The following is a 16321-nucleotide window of genomic DNA, read 5'->3' on the forward strand; positions in this document are numbered from 1 at the left end:
ACGTTCTTACGGAAAAAATCAAAATTGTTTTGGTTTCTACGTTCCGGGCTACGTACGTACGTGCGTTGAACGTCGATGAGTTTTCGTTTACATTGCACACTCATAAGTTAGGTCGTGTCAGCTGACACGTTTTTTCTACGTACGTTCGTGGGTAACTACGGCTTTAACCCGGAGTCATTGGTGCCGTATGTCGTATCGCTGTATCCGTATCCCTAACGTAATCAGCTGTTTATCGTTACGACGGTAAACCAAAACCCAATTGGTTGGCTACGATACGGTTACGACCTTAGCGGCACCAATAATCGATTGCATTGATTCTCATAAGGTTGGTCGAATCAGCTGTTATAAGGTTACCGATACGGTTACCGATAAAGCACCAATGTCTCCAGCTTTAAGTTAAGTTGTGCGCTCGAGAGCTTCGGCGCAGCGACAGAGATTCAGTAAAGCAGTCAATCAGTTTTAGCGTGTACTTCAAGCAGTAAACGCCTCATGCGTCAATTCTATGCTCAAATATTGTTAACACATACTAGCTGTGTTTTTTTTTACATGTATATACATATGCACTTAAACTTTATATGAACTTGGAAGTGCATAAACTTTATCTACACTTGTGAAATTGTTGCGCAGAAAATTGGTACTGCTAAATTTCAGAATGCATTATACTCAGTTGCAACTAAAATTTGCCTCTCTATTTTTTCTCTACACTATTCTCCACATCTATGACCGAAAATGGTGTGAGTCTACGATGCATCGCAACCGATTCAGCTATAGGCTATACACTAACAACAACAGAGGTATGTGTCTCCGCTATTCAGAACAACCCGCTTTGCAGCGAGTTATTTACCACTGCCACGAGTCTTCAATAATTTCCGCTAGATGGGTCTCCTAAACATTATCTAAGTGATGATAAGCGTTTTTTTCCCCGCAAACGTAGACGTACATAAAGTATAGCACATGCCGGCATTGAGCACCACTGCTTTAAATAGAAACTTAGAAATTCGAAAGACGTAGGGTTCAGGTGGTAAATCTGGCAAATACATTCAGCTCTAGATAGCTTAAGGTTTGGGCCTTAATTTTTCTCTAATATAAATAACATCAATAATATTGGTCTTACGCGCTGTGAGTTCCACCTTCCCTGGATTAGATAGAGCCAAAAAAAGTGGGTCTTGCAGTAAATGAGCGCAAGACGATGTACTTCCTGTCAACCAAGAAACCGGCGCATTCGCGGCTATAAAATCGAGACCGTGAAGGCGGTGTTGCGGTAAATGAGAACAAGGCGAACAGCAAGTACGTCAACTAAGAAAGAATCGCCGTATTCGCGGTTATAAATTCTATACTGTGAATGAATGGGAACCAGCTTTAAAAACTTTCCGCAGATATGAAGATATTGCAGCGAATAAAAACCCAAAGGCTTCGCTGGCTATGTCATGTTATGCGAACGCTCCAGCAAAGAAAGTATTTCAGGCGATGCCGCAGTTTGGAAACAGATGAATGAGGAGACCTTTATTGAGTCGAGATAGGCATGTGGAGGAAGATTTGACCTCCATTGGTGCGTCCTATTCGCATTAATTATCATGAAACAGGGGTAGCTGGCGTGACTTGTTATGACACGGCCAATATCGCTAATTAATGATGATGATCAGTAACATCAAAAATTGTACTAAATGAGCTCCGTGCTCATGTTCAGTAAATGAAAATAATAATTTTTTTTTTTTTTTTTTTTGACGACTAAGAGAATTTTGGTTAATACTCTCGTGATAAGTTCGGTTTAAAAAAACTATCGTAGGAAACAAACAACATCTAAGAATTTCATGATTTCACTCAACTTCACAGCTGATTTGGCGCTCACTTTGTTTAGTATTTTTTTTTTTAAAACTAAACTAAATACGTACATTTTATTGTCACAGCTAATTGCATATTTAAAAAGAAACACGTCCATATAAATACAAAATAAATAAATTATGTATACTTAACTTGTCTAAACCTTAATTAGTATTGACAGCTGACTTGTAATTCAGCAACGTAGTGCAGTTGTCAACTGGTAAGCATAGTACAAGGAAAATAATTGAAATACTCAAACAAGCTTAGAATTTTCAAATATGTAACAAAGCTCTTTAAATACCTTTTCAGAGACAGCGTTAAAAACTATGATTTATTACTCCTTTAATAGTTAAATGACGAGTTGTGCCCTCTTTTGATACTTTTTATTTACAAAAAAACTTAAAAAAAAAAATTGGTGAGGCTTGTGTCACAATTTTAGAGTAGATTACACTTTTTTCGCATCAAATTTTCTTAAAATTTTATTTTAAAAAATCACACAGTTTCCAACACAATAGATTGAAAGCGCGCTACCTTTATACCGCGAAGCAAAACAACAATATTTTACAATTCTTTTTTTTTTTAGTTTTTAAGCCGCCACGAACCGATCTCTACTGGTAATCAGTCAGGACTGTGCACTTCAAAAGCTGCGTCCATCCCTTTATCCAATCGATCAAGATTTTAAAATTATGAGAGCAAACTAAACAAAATAACAAAAACAAATTTTAAATACATTTATTTAGCCAAATTTATACTCACGGACATACATGTGTATACTACATACATATGAGTATAAGAGGTTCCTCGTATAAAATTCGAGAGCATAATTTTTTGGCTATAGATTTTGCAAATACATTCAATACTTTAAGTTTTGAACTTGACCAGCACACAAAACGTTGAATGTCATTTGCCTTATACAGTCGAATACAACTGTAATACCTTAAAGATGGCTCTATTGTTTAAAGCAAGTACTCACGAGTTTATTGTTCGATAAAATGCAATTGTAGAATAAATAAAATCTTTTCTCTCTCTCTCTTTTATACTGCTAAAGATTTTGCACTATTTGACCGGAAGTACTCGAATTAGTGAGATTTTAATAATTTATACCAGTATCGCCTGTGGTCGAAATTCGACCAACGTGTATTTTTTTCAACTCAGTCTATGCATCAAGTGTTGGAAATATAGCAAACTGGTCTAACTTACTTAACTTTTTCTTTAAAATTTTTAATTTGATCTAAGACTTTGTACTTTTTGATTGTATTTTCTTAAATTTTCTACAAACTTTTCACATGTAATTATAACGTTTTGGTATGGAGCTCATTAAACAAAAATATATAATCCAACAAAGTTAGCCTAATAATAAATATAGTGGGTAATATACTGCCTATGCAATATGGCCGGTTGCCGATTTGACTTAAAATCAAAAACGTTTGGAACGTTTTTTTGTTTCGTAATTAACATAAAAGGCAATATAAAAAATGTAATGTTATATTTTTGTAACTTTTTTTTTTGTTCAGTATAAGACGTACTTTATCTTAAATGAGGATTAAATCTGCAAATGCAAAAACATTTTCGGGCAAATTTGCCATTAATTGTTATAAATAAATTAGTTAGTTTCTAATGAAAACTGGGAAATTTTATAATACCGTTCAATTCAGTGGTTTATTAAGAAGTAAGAAAATAGTTTCATTTTACATATTATGAATGACATTTAAAACAGGGTTCACGATGTTCAAAGATTCAAAGTACAGAGTTTCAATGTTCAACAGTTTCAACAAAAGTTAACTCATTATTTGTGATTTCATGTTTTTTTTGAAAACAACTAAAATAAAAAATAAAGAATCTGTTAAACAAAGACTTGTTGTGTTTACGTGTAAGTGAAATTTGCCACAAAAAATGTGCCGGCCAAAAATTAATTCTATTTAAGATTTTTTGGTACGCTACAAATTATTTTGGAACAATTTTTAAGGATTTTGGTAGAGGCTATTATAGGTAAGTGGCAACAATGGGAAACCATATTTGAATGTAGGTGAAACATTTGTGCTTTCGAATTTAGCGGGGATATATAAAATTTGAAATTCACATTAGAACACTTGGATAATTGTTGCTATATTTGTATGAATTGTTCGAATTTACAAAAAACTTTTTTCTATTAATTATAAACAAATAGAGCAATATTTCTTAACAAAAATAGGCCTATGCACTGCGGCTGATCCATACGAATCGATTCATATAACTTTTATATGATTTTACGTATGCCAAGTATGCGAAACAGCCTGTCAATTGATTGTATGGAAATTTTGTTAGCGTATTAATATATAGATAATTTCTCATGAATTAAGATTTATTTCCATCGCTTTATCTGTTATGATCTTAGGCTGAAACCATAGTAAAAGCGAGAAGTGATTTTTCAATATAAAGATAGAAGGTATGAAGTGAACCTATGGAACGGGATCTTTATGTTAATGCCGACTCCAAAAGACAGCTGCAACGAAGACGAATTTTCACTGAGAAGCTTTTCATGGCAAAAATACACTGGCAGTGTTTGTCCCACTTAGACCACTTTTTTCTAATTAAAAAAACTATTTTCTCAGTTTTTCATGCTGCCTTGCCCAGGCCTTGAACGCAGGATCTTTAGTTTGGTAAGAGGAGCGAGCATGTTGCCACCACATTGCGGTGGACCACATTTTGACTGCTGAGAGGAATATCACCCTAACTCGGCTGCCGGTTTAAAATCATCCTATTTCAGAACTTTAGAAAAACGCCCTCTCTCAGAACTTATTCGAAAGTCAAAAGTAAGCAATCGATAGCAATATATGGGCAAATCCCAAAAACCTTTACTTTTTTGGATACTCGGGTTTTCCACACGGGCAAAAAACTTAAGGCCAGAAAAAAGTACAAAGACATTAAGTTCGACCTTTTGACTATCCGATCTGATGATTTTAAAAATCAAGAAAGTTGATAGTAAGTTTTTGCAGAACTTCGAAACGTAAAAAACGTCGATTTTTACACTTTTTCAAGCGATACCCTTGATTTTTTTTTTTTTTTTGAAATTTTTCTATAAAATTTTGAGGCATCGCTGAAACGCTATGAAATTTAAAATGAATGTTGTTTTTGAGACGGAGATTCTAAAAGTATGAGCAAAATTAATGTGCCCTCCAATACTCAAAACTATCATCAATCAAAGTAGCGATACTTTTTTTTTTGTCATTTTCAATATTGACAGTTTTTTGCTTATAGCTTTTTGAGGCAACTGAGTATTGAAATTTGGTTATGCATGATAATAGCCTATCAGGGATTTAAAATACCTTTGGTACAAAGATTTAAAAAAAAAAAATGTTTCTACACTTTTTGACGATTGCCAATTTTTAGCAAAAATTTCGTATATTTGCCCCATGTACAGACATCAATAACTTTCCTTGCGTGAATATTCCAAGATGAGGCATTGATGGTATACCACTGTGGTGTAGAGAAAAAATTAACAAACGGATATGATATATTTGATGGGTACCCGGTTTCATATTTTTGCCGATATTTCTAAAAGCGGGTTTCGGGTATCAACAAAATTTTACCTAAATATACCCCACATAGATATGTACATCCTGATGAAATTTCAACACAATCGGTTAAGAAGTGTTTAAATAAGTAAACAAATTTAAGGTTTTCCGGGTTTATATTTTTATCAATATCTCCAAAACCGGATCTCGGGTAGTAAAACTTCTTTACCTAAACATACTTCGTTCACTTATCTATATGTTTTTAAAGTTTCAAAAGAATCGCTACAAAGGTGTTAAAATAAATGTGTTGCAAACTTTGCAGTAAATAATATTTGGCGGTTATTTGGTTTTGTATTTTTACCGGTATCTACAAAACCGGGTCTCGCTGCATATATCTCCATATTTTGTAAAAATTTCGATATAATCGGTACAGAAGTGTTGAAATAAATGTATATTTAACATTGGGACCTCAATTTATAAATATTTTTCTCGATATTTTGACTATATCTTTTTGAGGCATTATGTAAGACGAGTAACGGCGATGTCCAACGTGGATGAAAAGCTGCTCTCCACAACACGGCATGCGTACACCAAAGGCAAGTCGGTAGACACCGCATTGCATAGGGTGGTAATAAGCATAGAGAAATCCCTGGAATATAAGGAGTATGCTCTAGGAGTCTTCTTGGACATTGCCGGGCTTTCAATAATGTTGCAAAATGGGCGATTATGGATGGTCTTAATTACATTAAAGTACATCCTGCCTTAATCAGATGGATCGGCTGCATGTTAAATCAGTGGACAGGGGCAAGCCGCAGGGAGGGGTGCTATCACCTCTGCTGTAGACGCTGGTCATCAACCAACTGCTCAGGCAATTCGATGAGGGACCCGTAAAACTTACGGCTTACGCAGATGACGTTGCAATTGTCTTAAGTGGAAAGTGCCTTCCAACGATTAGTTCTTTGATGGATCGGGCGCTTCGGGATATTCATTCCTGGGCATCTAACGTCGGGTTGAAAGTCAATGCGGAGAAGACGGATATGGTCTTGTTTACAAAGAGGTACACGGTCCCAAAGTGGACCAGGCCTAAGTTAGAAGGGGTGATCTTACAGGAGAAAGCCTTGCACAAAATATCTAGGAATCATCCTAGACAGTAAGCTGTCATGGAAGCTCAACGTGGAGGGCAGGGTCAAGAAGGCCTCAACGGCACTCTATGCATGTAAAAGAATGCTGGGGTGTACGTGGGGCCTATTGCCCTCTCTTTCTCATTGGGTTTTTACAGCAATTGTAAGCCCTATTCTATTCTATGGAGTTCTTGTTTGGTGGAAAGCCACACAAAAAACAACATACCTCAAAAAATTAGAGGGGGTATGCAGACTATCGATGCTTAGCATTGCGAGAGCCCTGAAAACAACCCCGACGGCTGCACTGTATGCTATTCTGCACATTCCACCTGTAGACCTGGTAGCAAAGAACAAAGCATTAACGACCGCAACCAGGCTCGGTGCTTCGGGGCAGCTTGATCGCCGACCATATGGCCATAGTAGTATAGCGTCATTAATCACAAGACGAACAGACTACCTGATTCCCTATCTGCGCTTCGAGGGAGATCTTAAGGCCACAATAGAGGTGGACGGTTGGCGCAAGGGTGCGCAAATGGAGGACGAGGCGATACATGTGTACACCGATGGTTCCAAAGTACACGAAGGAGTAGGGTCTGCGGTATACTGCGCTGATCCGGAAATAAGCAGATCCTACAGGCTGCCGGATTACTGTAACGTTTTCCAAGCGGAAATATTAGCCGTAACCAAAGCAGTAGAAACCTTGGAAGAGAATAGCTTAATCTGCAACCGTGTTAACTTTTATATTGACAGTCAAGCAGCAATTAAGGCAATAATCTCGCATAGCACAGCATCTAAATGCGTGTTAGAGTGTAAGCAGTCTCTGGAGAGAATCGGGACAGGGAGAAGCATACATCTATATTGGATCCCAGGGAATATGGGAATAAATGGGAATGAAAAAGCGGACGAACTAGCGAAAAAGGGCGCATCCCTTGAAGCTTGCTCCGTAGACGTCACAATTAGATTGGTCGAGATTAAGCGAAACCGAGAGGGGCACATGATCGACCAAGCGGGAAAGGCGTGGGTTCAAGCGCGCGGCTGTTAAGTGTCGAAGATTATGTGTAGGTCTTACAACCTTAGACTAACACAGTTGCTTCTATCATTAAAAAGAGAAGACTGTAGACTCATGCCGGGTATTCTGACTGGACACTGCCTTCTGGCGTCAGATGCCTTTAAATTAGGCTTGGTCAGTGATAGCAGACGTAGGAAGTGCGGGTTGGGGGAGGAAACGATCGAGCACGTTCTGTGCTCTTGCCCTGCACTTGCCAGGCTACTACTCCAGCTATTAGGAGTGTTACAGCTGTCATATCTAGAAGCAGCAAGTGGCTTAAATCCTAGGAAGCTTCTAGTATTTGCCAAGAGGACGGAGTTATTTTATAACATATGTCCTGGTTTTTGATAGGGTTTTTCTGTTTGGTCGTTAAAACAAAGTTCTGGTAACACTACGGACTCAATCAGTATATGTGAGGTCCTCATGGACCGGCCAGTTCAACCTAACCTAACCTAACGGCGATGCCCAATAGCTCCAATTTACTCCTCAATGTTCCTAACAAAAATATATTAGCGTGATACCAAGTTTAAAAAAAAAATTTTTTTCTCCAAAAAAACTAAAGTTTGGCGGATTTCCCCATATATTTTATTAATAATATATTAACCTGTGAACAGTTTTGGTAAATCTGTCAATACCAAGCCCGTATTAGAAAAAAATTTAATTCGCTATATCTGCAGAATTATTTATAGCGGCACTCGCCTATGATAAGTAAGGAAAACCGAAACACCTACTACGTTGGAAGAACCCATTGTAAAATCACATTATTTCTCTTGGTGTTTCCAATTGGTGTCAGATACGTAACGAATACGCCATTTGATTGATTTGTTTAAAGGCCACAATTGTGTAAATGGTTTATTAGCGTCGCAATGGAATGATGCACACATGACGGCCGCCGTGATGTGGTGGTAGCGTGACCACGAAGGTCTTCAGTTCAGCAACAGCAACAGAGCAACAGAATTTAGAAAGAAATTTTAAATTAGGAATTTGTAGGAAAAATTAATATGGAGCACGACACAAATTAAAAGAGAAGTTCAACCTAAATCCTCTCGCGAGAAAATTGCCCAAGTATTTTTCATTTTTTTTATAAAACAATCCAATTACTTTAAAATCATATAAATATTATTTGAGGCTTCCCTTCTCTTCTTCTTCATCTCTCTCGACCTCTTTCTCACCCCTCTCACTCTCCGCGCTCTATGTAAATATATTTTCCTTCTCATATCTCCCAATTATATTCTCTTTTTTACTCACCATTTCGCACTCCCTCTTTCTATGACTAATATCTAGTTGTCTTTCACTCTCCTTTGGCCTCTTTTTCTCTCCGCGTATGTACACTCTCATCACTATTCGAATAATCGTTTAGTAGGTTAGCAATATTTCTTTAGTAAAATAATCGATTATCACTAACTGACTAGTCGTTTGCAATCGACGAATGGCAGTTTCGAATAGTTTTTTTCGTAATTTTTAATGAGTTCGGAGGTTAGCAAAGAAATTATTATAAGCCATCTACAGCTCATATAACCAGGCCAAAGTTCCTGCTTCACTAATCGAGCCCTACTTCCTATTTCGCCTAGTTGATGCACACCACTGCTTTATTATATAGTTTACTTTTATCCCATAAATATATCACTGTTCTTCCAATCAAATACCTAAATCTTACCATTTTGGTTAAACTACTTTTTTTTTACCTCCCAAGTCTATTAGTTTTTACCAATCCTAAGTTACACATCAATCATTTTAGCAATACAATTACCACCTGTTTTACATAACTGCATACGTCAACGTCAAGTGTCAAATTTGAAATTCCTAAAAAATATTTCCTTAATTATGAATGTACATATGTAAGTCTAATTGCTTCAATAGAATAACGATTGCTGTATATGAAACTAAAAATTTCTACTAAATAAAATTGATTGATAGTAATTCGCAATAATTCTGCTAGGAAACCTTGGGTACTTAAATATGATGCATCGAGACGTAAGCGATTAGTTGTTAAATTTTTCGGAGATTCGTTCAAGTGGTTCTATAAAATGCATTTAATTTTTAAACCAATATTGAATGGATACACATGGGTATACCCAGCAAAAAATGCGATTAGCCTTGAATGATCTCTTTATTACTTGGGATGACCCCTTTTGTTTGAGCATGTCTTGTGGAGAGACCAATTGTACCTGGCTGCGCCTGAACGGGTAGTGTCGGACCGGTTCCTTTTATACCCCTGCGTGTGCTGTCGGGCATATACTTTTTCTAATATACTTGATTCCCTTATGGGTACTGTTCGACACGTCCTCATTGTATCCCTACTGGTAATATCGGAGATATCATCTTTGTTCGCATATGGGTATAGTCGGACAAGTCTTCCTTTATACATCAGTAAATTCCCATACGTGTAGGGATTTGTTACCATTTTTATCAATTTTTTAAACTCAAATACAATATTTTTAACTGAATTTCGTATTTGTATTGGAGAAAAAAAAAATAAAACAAATACTACGATAATGAAACATATGGTCCTAGTATTTAAGGATCGATATAGGGGTCCGAATTTTTCTTACAATAATTCGTTCCACTTTCATTGTATTCTTTTTTATTTTACCCATTTCATGTTTTATTGTTTCCTAAAACTATCTACATAAATTTGATACTGACTAATCCCAACCGTACACAAAAGGAACTAGAGGGGACAAATTATGCCCCAATGAGGACAACAGAGATCTACCGCAGACCACTCCCTTTAGGGATTTATCGCACGACTTTTTGCAGGGTACCTAAGTTTGTAGTACATATGTATTCAGATATATTTCTGAACAAATTTCAAAAGAGTTCATATTAATGAAGAATACTTGTATGGATGTTTCTTTGGTCATATTTACGTCTCTGGCCAATTTTATGACGCGATGTCAATTAAAATGTTTAAATTGAAGATCAGAAGATCGTGTACATATTATATACATACAATACATAAAGAAAATTTCCTACATTCATGTGTGCAAAGAAGCGTGCGTACATTTTGGTATAGCAGAAGTACTTACAAGTAAAACTGGAAACTGACCTTTCTAGTTCTCTAGCTGGATAATTAACTTTTTTGGTTCGGTAAAAATTTTTATTACGTTGCATTTACATTGCGCCATAAACTCGAGTTTAAGGGGTATATTCGTGATTAACAGTACTATTAAACTTCAAAATGGCACACAAACTCGAGTTTATGCCTCAAAGTGAATGCCATATTAGAATTCGCTTAGCATGTCAATAATCATAGAAGTCTTACACTCAAAGAACTAATTTCTCAAATGCAACGAAAGTTACTCTAGGATTGATGACAGTTCCATGTTAAATCAAATAGATCGTTACAGGGTAGGTATAAAGATGCGGGACCAGCCTCTTTACACCAATTATTTTTTTTGTATGATATATTAGGTATCTGATTGGAATACATCGGAATACAAAATCGGAGGTTTTACACCCAATATGAGCTCATTTCGGAGGCGGAAATATACCTTTATAGGTACCTTTTCTAATGGTAGTCCGAGATAAGCCCAAATACCAGGCCGATATGACTGTAATAGCGTCGTAAACAGCTTACATTGTGCTTTTAATGCGACTATTTTTGGCTACAGAGTCGTATAGTAATGCTTGATTTCATATTTCTGTTTAAAATTAACAAAGCCCGTTTATGCTTTGCGAAGCCATGTGTGATTGACCTAACAGGAATTCGAGACAGTTCCAATCACAGGTAAATCACATTTTGAAAGGCACAAAAAGATTTCAGATTTCAATTAGTATTGCACCGATTTTCATATCGCTGACCTGATCTTCCTAATTAAAAAGCATACACTTACTTCCTTAAGTAATTAAAAACAATAATACTGGAGAGTGGCTTGGAATAACTCACTTTCAAGCCTCGCACACAGCGCACTCCTTATTGTTGTTTGTATAATGTACTATGTTGCTCGGGATCTCGTTCAATCTGAAAACATATGTAATTACACATCGACTTCTGAGTGGGCTATCACGCTATCTCAGATGTCGTTTCGAAAACGTATTATCTCAGAAAACTTGTGAATAACGCCATATTTCTGAACTTGTTTCAAAAACGCCCCATGTTAGAATGCGGTTGAAGAATGCTCTCTCTCAGAATTGGTTTCAAAAAGGCCCATATGAGCTAAAATTAAATATATTTTGATATTAGCTGGGGTGTTTTAAAAAAAAAAATCTGAAGTCGAGCGTTTCTCCGGCCCAACTTAAACCTGACACTGTAACAGATTATACTATTATTTGTCCAGAGTCCCGCATATGACAACGACCAGTGTTGTTTAAATTGTGTTGTGGAATCAACGCCTCGAAAAGCAATATATCTATCAATTGTTTTTGTTTTTATCGGCCTATTGATAAATGATTCAAGGTTCGATTCGAGCACAAGGCCAGAACAATAATTCTTTTCTAATGATAATTATTGTTATTTTTTTTTTTATTTTTCTAAATTTGAAAAATTGTATTTTGTTTTTGGAATAGTAAGTAGAAAATTTTTCAGACAACCTGCCATAGCTGCGCAGATAGATCCATTTCGAAGGGTGCTAAGCCTTCATCATCAGTACGCTTTAGGCATGCTGCGCTAACCATTTAGCTATACAGCGGTGGTTTGTTTGACTGGCAAATTTGCAACTTATATTACTTTTTAAAAAAAAATAAATGTAAGGCGCCATAACCTCCGAAGAGATCTAAGGCCGAGCTTCTCTTCCAATTTGCGTCGTGCTCCTCTTGATTTTTCCCTACAAATTGGCCGGACGGGACCTGCATGTTTTATGCCGACTCCGAACGGCATCTGCAAGGCAGATGAGTTTTCACTGAGAGCTTTTCATGGCAGAAATACAATCGGAGCGCTTGCCAGACACTGCCGAGGGGCGACCCCGCTTAGAAAAATTTTCTTCTAATTGAAAAATCTTATTTCTAAAATTTTGATGTTGCTTTGCCCGGGAGTTGAACCCAGGGCATACGGTGTGATAGGCGGAGCACGCTACCATCACACCACGGTGGCCGCCATTATTACTACTTACTTTATTATTACTTTTTACCAACTATCTATCTGCGCAGCTATGGCAGGTTCTCTGAAAAAATTTCTACTTGCTATTCCAAAAACAAAATACAATTTTTAAAATTTAGAAAAATTAAAAAAAAAACCGCTATTTCCCATAGAAAAGCAGGTAAGGTATCAGGTAGCCTCTTCGTCCAATATTTGATGACGCTATAGTAGTAGCCTTATAATTTTGCGCTCAAGCAGTCCCAATGCATTGATCCTCGTTGCATTTGTTAACGCTCTGTTTTTCGGCACCATGTTCACAGGTGAGGTGTGTAGAATGGCATACAGTGAATTGGCATTGTTTCCCGTTACGCCTAGTATTGATAGCCTGTATAACCCCTTTATTTTTTGAGGTAGGCTCTTTTTTATGTGGCTCACCACTTAGCACTTAACAATTACTCCACAATGCCGTCTATGCCTTCTTCACTCTATCTTCCACGAGAGCCCTAGTCCAGTTTTGGACCTATTCCTCTTAGTAAACAAGACTATATCCGTCTGCTCCGCGGCGGTAAGCCGACATGTAATGCCTAGGTATGTGTAACCCTCTTTTTCGCATCCCCGATATATATCAAGATACATATGCATATATTGACTGATTGATGGGTGAACCAAATTTTACATTAAACATGTCAGAAAAAGGAGGATGCACCCCGTCGTCGTGGTACGTGTACACTAGGCCGGGTCGATTTGTGAGGATGCAAAAAAGTCGCCCATTGCTCTGTGAAAATCATATTCTAGGGATCAAAATAAGAAACTTTGCCGAAGGAACCATACCTCTAAAACGAATTCTGATGTCCCCCCCCTTGGGTCGAACTTTTGGGTAGGGGCAATCTCAATTTTGATCCCTAGAATACGATTTTCACAGAGCAATGAGCGATATTTAAATCGACCCGCCCTAGTGTACACATACATATAAGTAACGAATTTATTTTTATATGCAATAAATAAGAATTCAAATGCATTATAAAACTCACATGTTTGAGTTTGAATTTTCAGGATCGAAGACTTTCGGTAACTCCTAGAAAAAATCGGCAGACTTTGAGTTGAGTTCAAGCAATAGCGATTTGGCAGATCTACCGACGCAAAGTTGGTAACACTTCGATCGGCTTACCTTCTACATGGTTAGACAAATATAGCTTATCATCCAGCAGTCGAAGAATTTGTATATGGGGTATCAACTCTACAAGTGATCGTAGTTCTCGGCGCTATCCTGCTACTATAGCCAAATAACAAAACAAATGTTGTTTGGATCCATAACTCTCTGTGCTTTATATTTCCCCTGTCTTCAGTTAATTTTATATAATATTTTCATCGAACTGGCAAAAGAGCAATATTTTCCTAATTCAAGCGTTACAATTTATGAAGGAAAAAACTTGTCCCCGTAATCAGCCGAATTAGCGAAATAATTGATTTCGAAAATTCGATCCATCTTAATGCACAAACACTCATTTCAAACAGTATAAAAACTTGATATCCTCGCCTCTTCTACTGCCTTCTGAGACAGCATCCCAGTCTTATTAGTTTCTCAGAATTTCTAAACAATACTCAGCCAAGATCAAAATGCACACTCATGGCCACACACACACAAGTCACAGTCTCTTCACAGAAGGACAATTACCTCTAAGATATTGACCTCAGCTTCTTTGATTGTCTGCTTTAATCGTAGTTTTTTTTTTTTGGCTCATTCAATGCGTCTGAGATCATTGCACTGCTGTGGTTATATTTTTTCTTTTTGGTTTCTTTTCATATTTGTTCTTCAAAATTAGTTTTAACTGCAGCACAATGTGATCGGCATTGTGTAGAGTTCAGACACTGTTGGCTTTTGTGTATGCATTGAATTGAATTCCTCAAATGTTTGTTTGCAAAGGTTCATACAGATCGAGCAGGCATTTAAGGATAGACTTACAGGTAATATTTCTTTTCATGTGAAAGGATATATATTTTCACATAAGTGCCAGCGTACATACCTCTATATATTTATTTAATAAATACAAATATAAAACAAATGTCTATGTATGTACCTAAATGCCTGTAGGATTTAAAGTCGCCACATCCAAAGGGTGCGACCACTTACAAATTTTCATCGCTATCCTTAAACGGAAGCCAAAAAAACATACAGTTTACACAGGTTTGGACCAAAGAGATATTATTGGTTCCAGTGGCGTGATTGCCAAGTCGCAAATGAACTGACTCTATGCTTGATGACAACAGCTACTTCGTTTGCTCTTCATTCACCAACAAACCCATTGTTTCCGCTCCAAACTGCAGTAAACAGAACCTATTGCGCGGGTGTTTATGGTGATGTCGTCAATATTTTCAGCATACGTCAGTAATTGAACGCTTTTATGGAATACTAGTGTACACGGCGTGCGTGGTCCTGTCCAAAATTTTGTTTGTCTAGATTCAAAAAGTGAGCGTCCTCTCTTTTCCACTTATACCATTCTCGCGTATACTTTATAATCCATAATTCTTCTTATTCTTATCCTTCCCTTATTCACCTTCAACCTTCCTCCCACGCCCACTGCCATGCCTACTCTCTCTCTCTCTCACTCCCAATCGCACTCTCACTTCCACTACGACTATAACTTTATATATGAAATCTCTATAGTAAATTTCGGATACCTTCTTTAAATAACTGCGGTTGTATAGCAAATTTAATTTTTCCCTGACAGGGGCGTGGCACCGCATCCTTTTTCAATAAAATTTTTCCAACTATCCTTCAACCATAACGAACGAAACAAACAAAAAATATTGAAATCGGTAAAGCCGTTTTTAAGTTTAAGACGAGAAAAAAATTGTGCTCAAATAAAATAGCAAATTCCATTCAAAAACTGGGCTGTGTTTTTACAGGGTCGCTGCTCAAGTATTATTGAGACGCACATAAATTTCTTGGCGAAACCAGGGCTTTCCTTGATATGTTTGCTAAAAAATCTTTAGAAAAAGGTAGCAGAGTGGTTTGCCTGATATATAACATAACGTGAGATTATTTATCTAAGTAGCTGGAGCGTGTTTCAGAGCAGAGAGAATACATAAGTAGATGATAAGGGCTGTCTGGAATCCAATTGTTGTCGAAATCGGATTTTAATAACGACAAAAAAATGACTTTGATTTCATGAAATCCAATGATCGGTTTAGTGTTCGAATTGGGATTAGTGTCTGTTTTAGGTATCACAGAATCCTATAATATCCATTTTGCTATCGGAAGCAAACCAATCAGTTAAATGCAGTTGGATTTCATTTGTTCATAGTTTTTTTCTCTTGCAGTTTAATCTTTTCTAGAAATGTAAGTAAATGAGGGTTTATTTTATAAAAATAAATGTAAATTTACATATATTTTCATTCTTAATAGGGGAAAGCATAAAAACTCAATGCAAAACAGTATTTTGATTGAATTTATGGAGAAACATCCAGATATTGCGAAGCGCTTCACGAAGAACACAATCTAAAATCGTTGACACCGTGCTTCTACCTACACTTATGCTAGAATCCTTGCCAACTGACTTTTGATAGGATCCTTCAGATAAAAATTGTAACGAAGCTGCTAGTTGCAGCACTGGCAGAACTTTCGAGCGAGTTAAGCGTCCTTCAATGGTGTCCAATACCATTCATTCAGAGAAAAACGCCGTTCTAAAATCCAGCATCACCGGACTCAATTCAAGCTTTTCATGTTCTTACTTTTTTGTTCTTGAAAAATGAGCGACCTGTTCTCACAACAACAAACTTGTTCTTAAACTGACAACCATTTTCTTGAAAAGAGAATTTT

General features: G+C 36.8%; 1 protein-coding gene across 3 annotated transcripts in view; it reads right to left on the reverse strand.

The window, feature by feature from the left end:
* The window catches only part of lama (lamina ancestor), a 77935-nt gene that overhangs the window by 50776 nt on the left and 10838 nt on the right, over nucleotides 1-16321 (reverse strand). Inside the window, exon 1 of one of the 3 annotated variants that reach the window (XM_067788657.1) lies at nucleotides 2123-2181. The exons of the other annotated variants lie outside the window; for them this stretch is intronic. The gene's annotated coding sequence lies outside the window, so the exon portion shown is untranslated. Of the gene's footprint in view, nucleotides 1-2122; nucleotides 2182-16321 lie in introns of those variants that run through there. 3 annotated transcript variants of the gene reach the window in all.

Source organism: Eurosta solidaginis, chromosome 5, assembly GCF_040869045.1.
Source record: "Eurosta solidaginis isolate ZX-2024a chromosome 5, ASM4086904v1, whole genome shotgun sequence".
Lineage (NCBI taxonomy): Eukaryota > Metazoa > Arthropoda > Insecta > Diptera > Tephritidae > Eurosta > Eurosta solidaginis.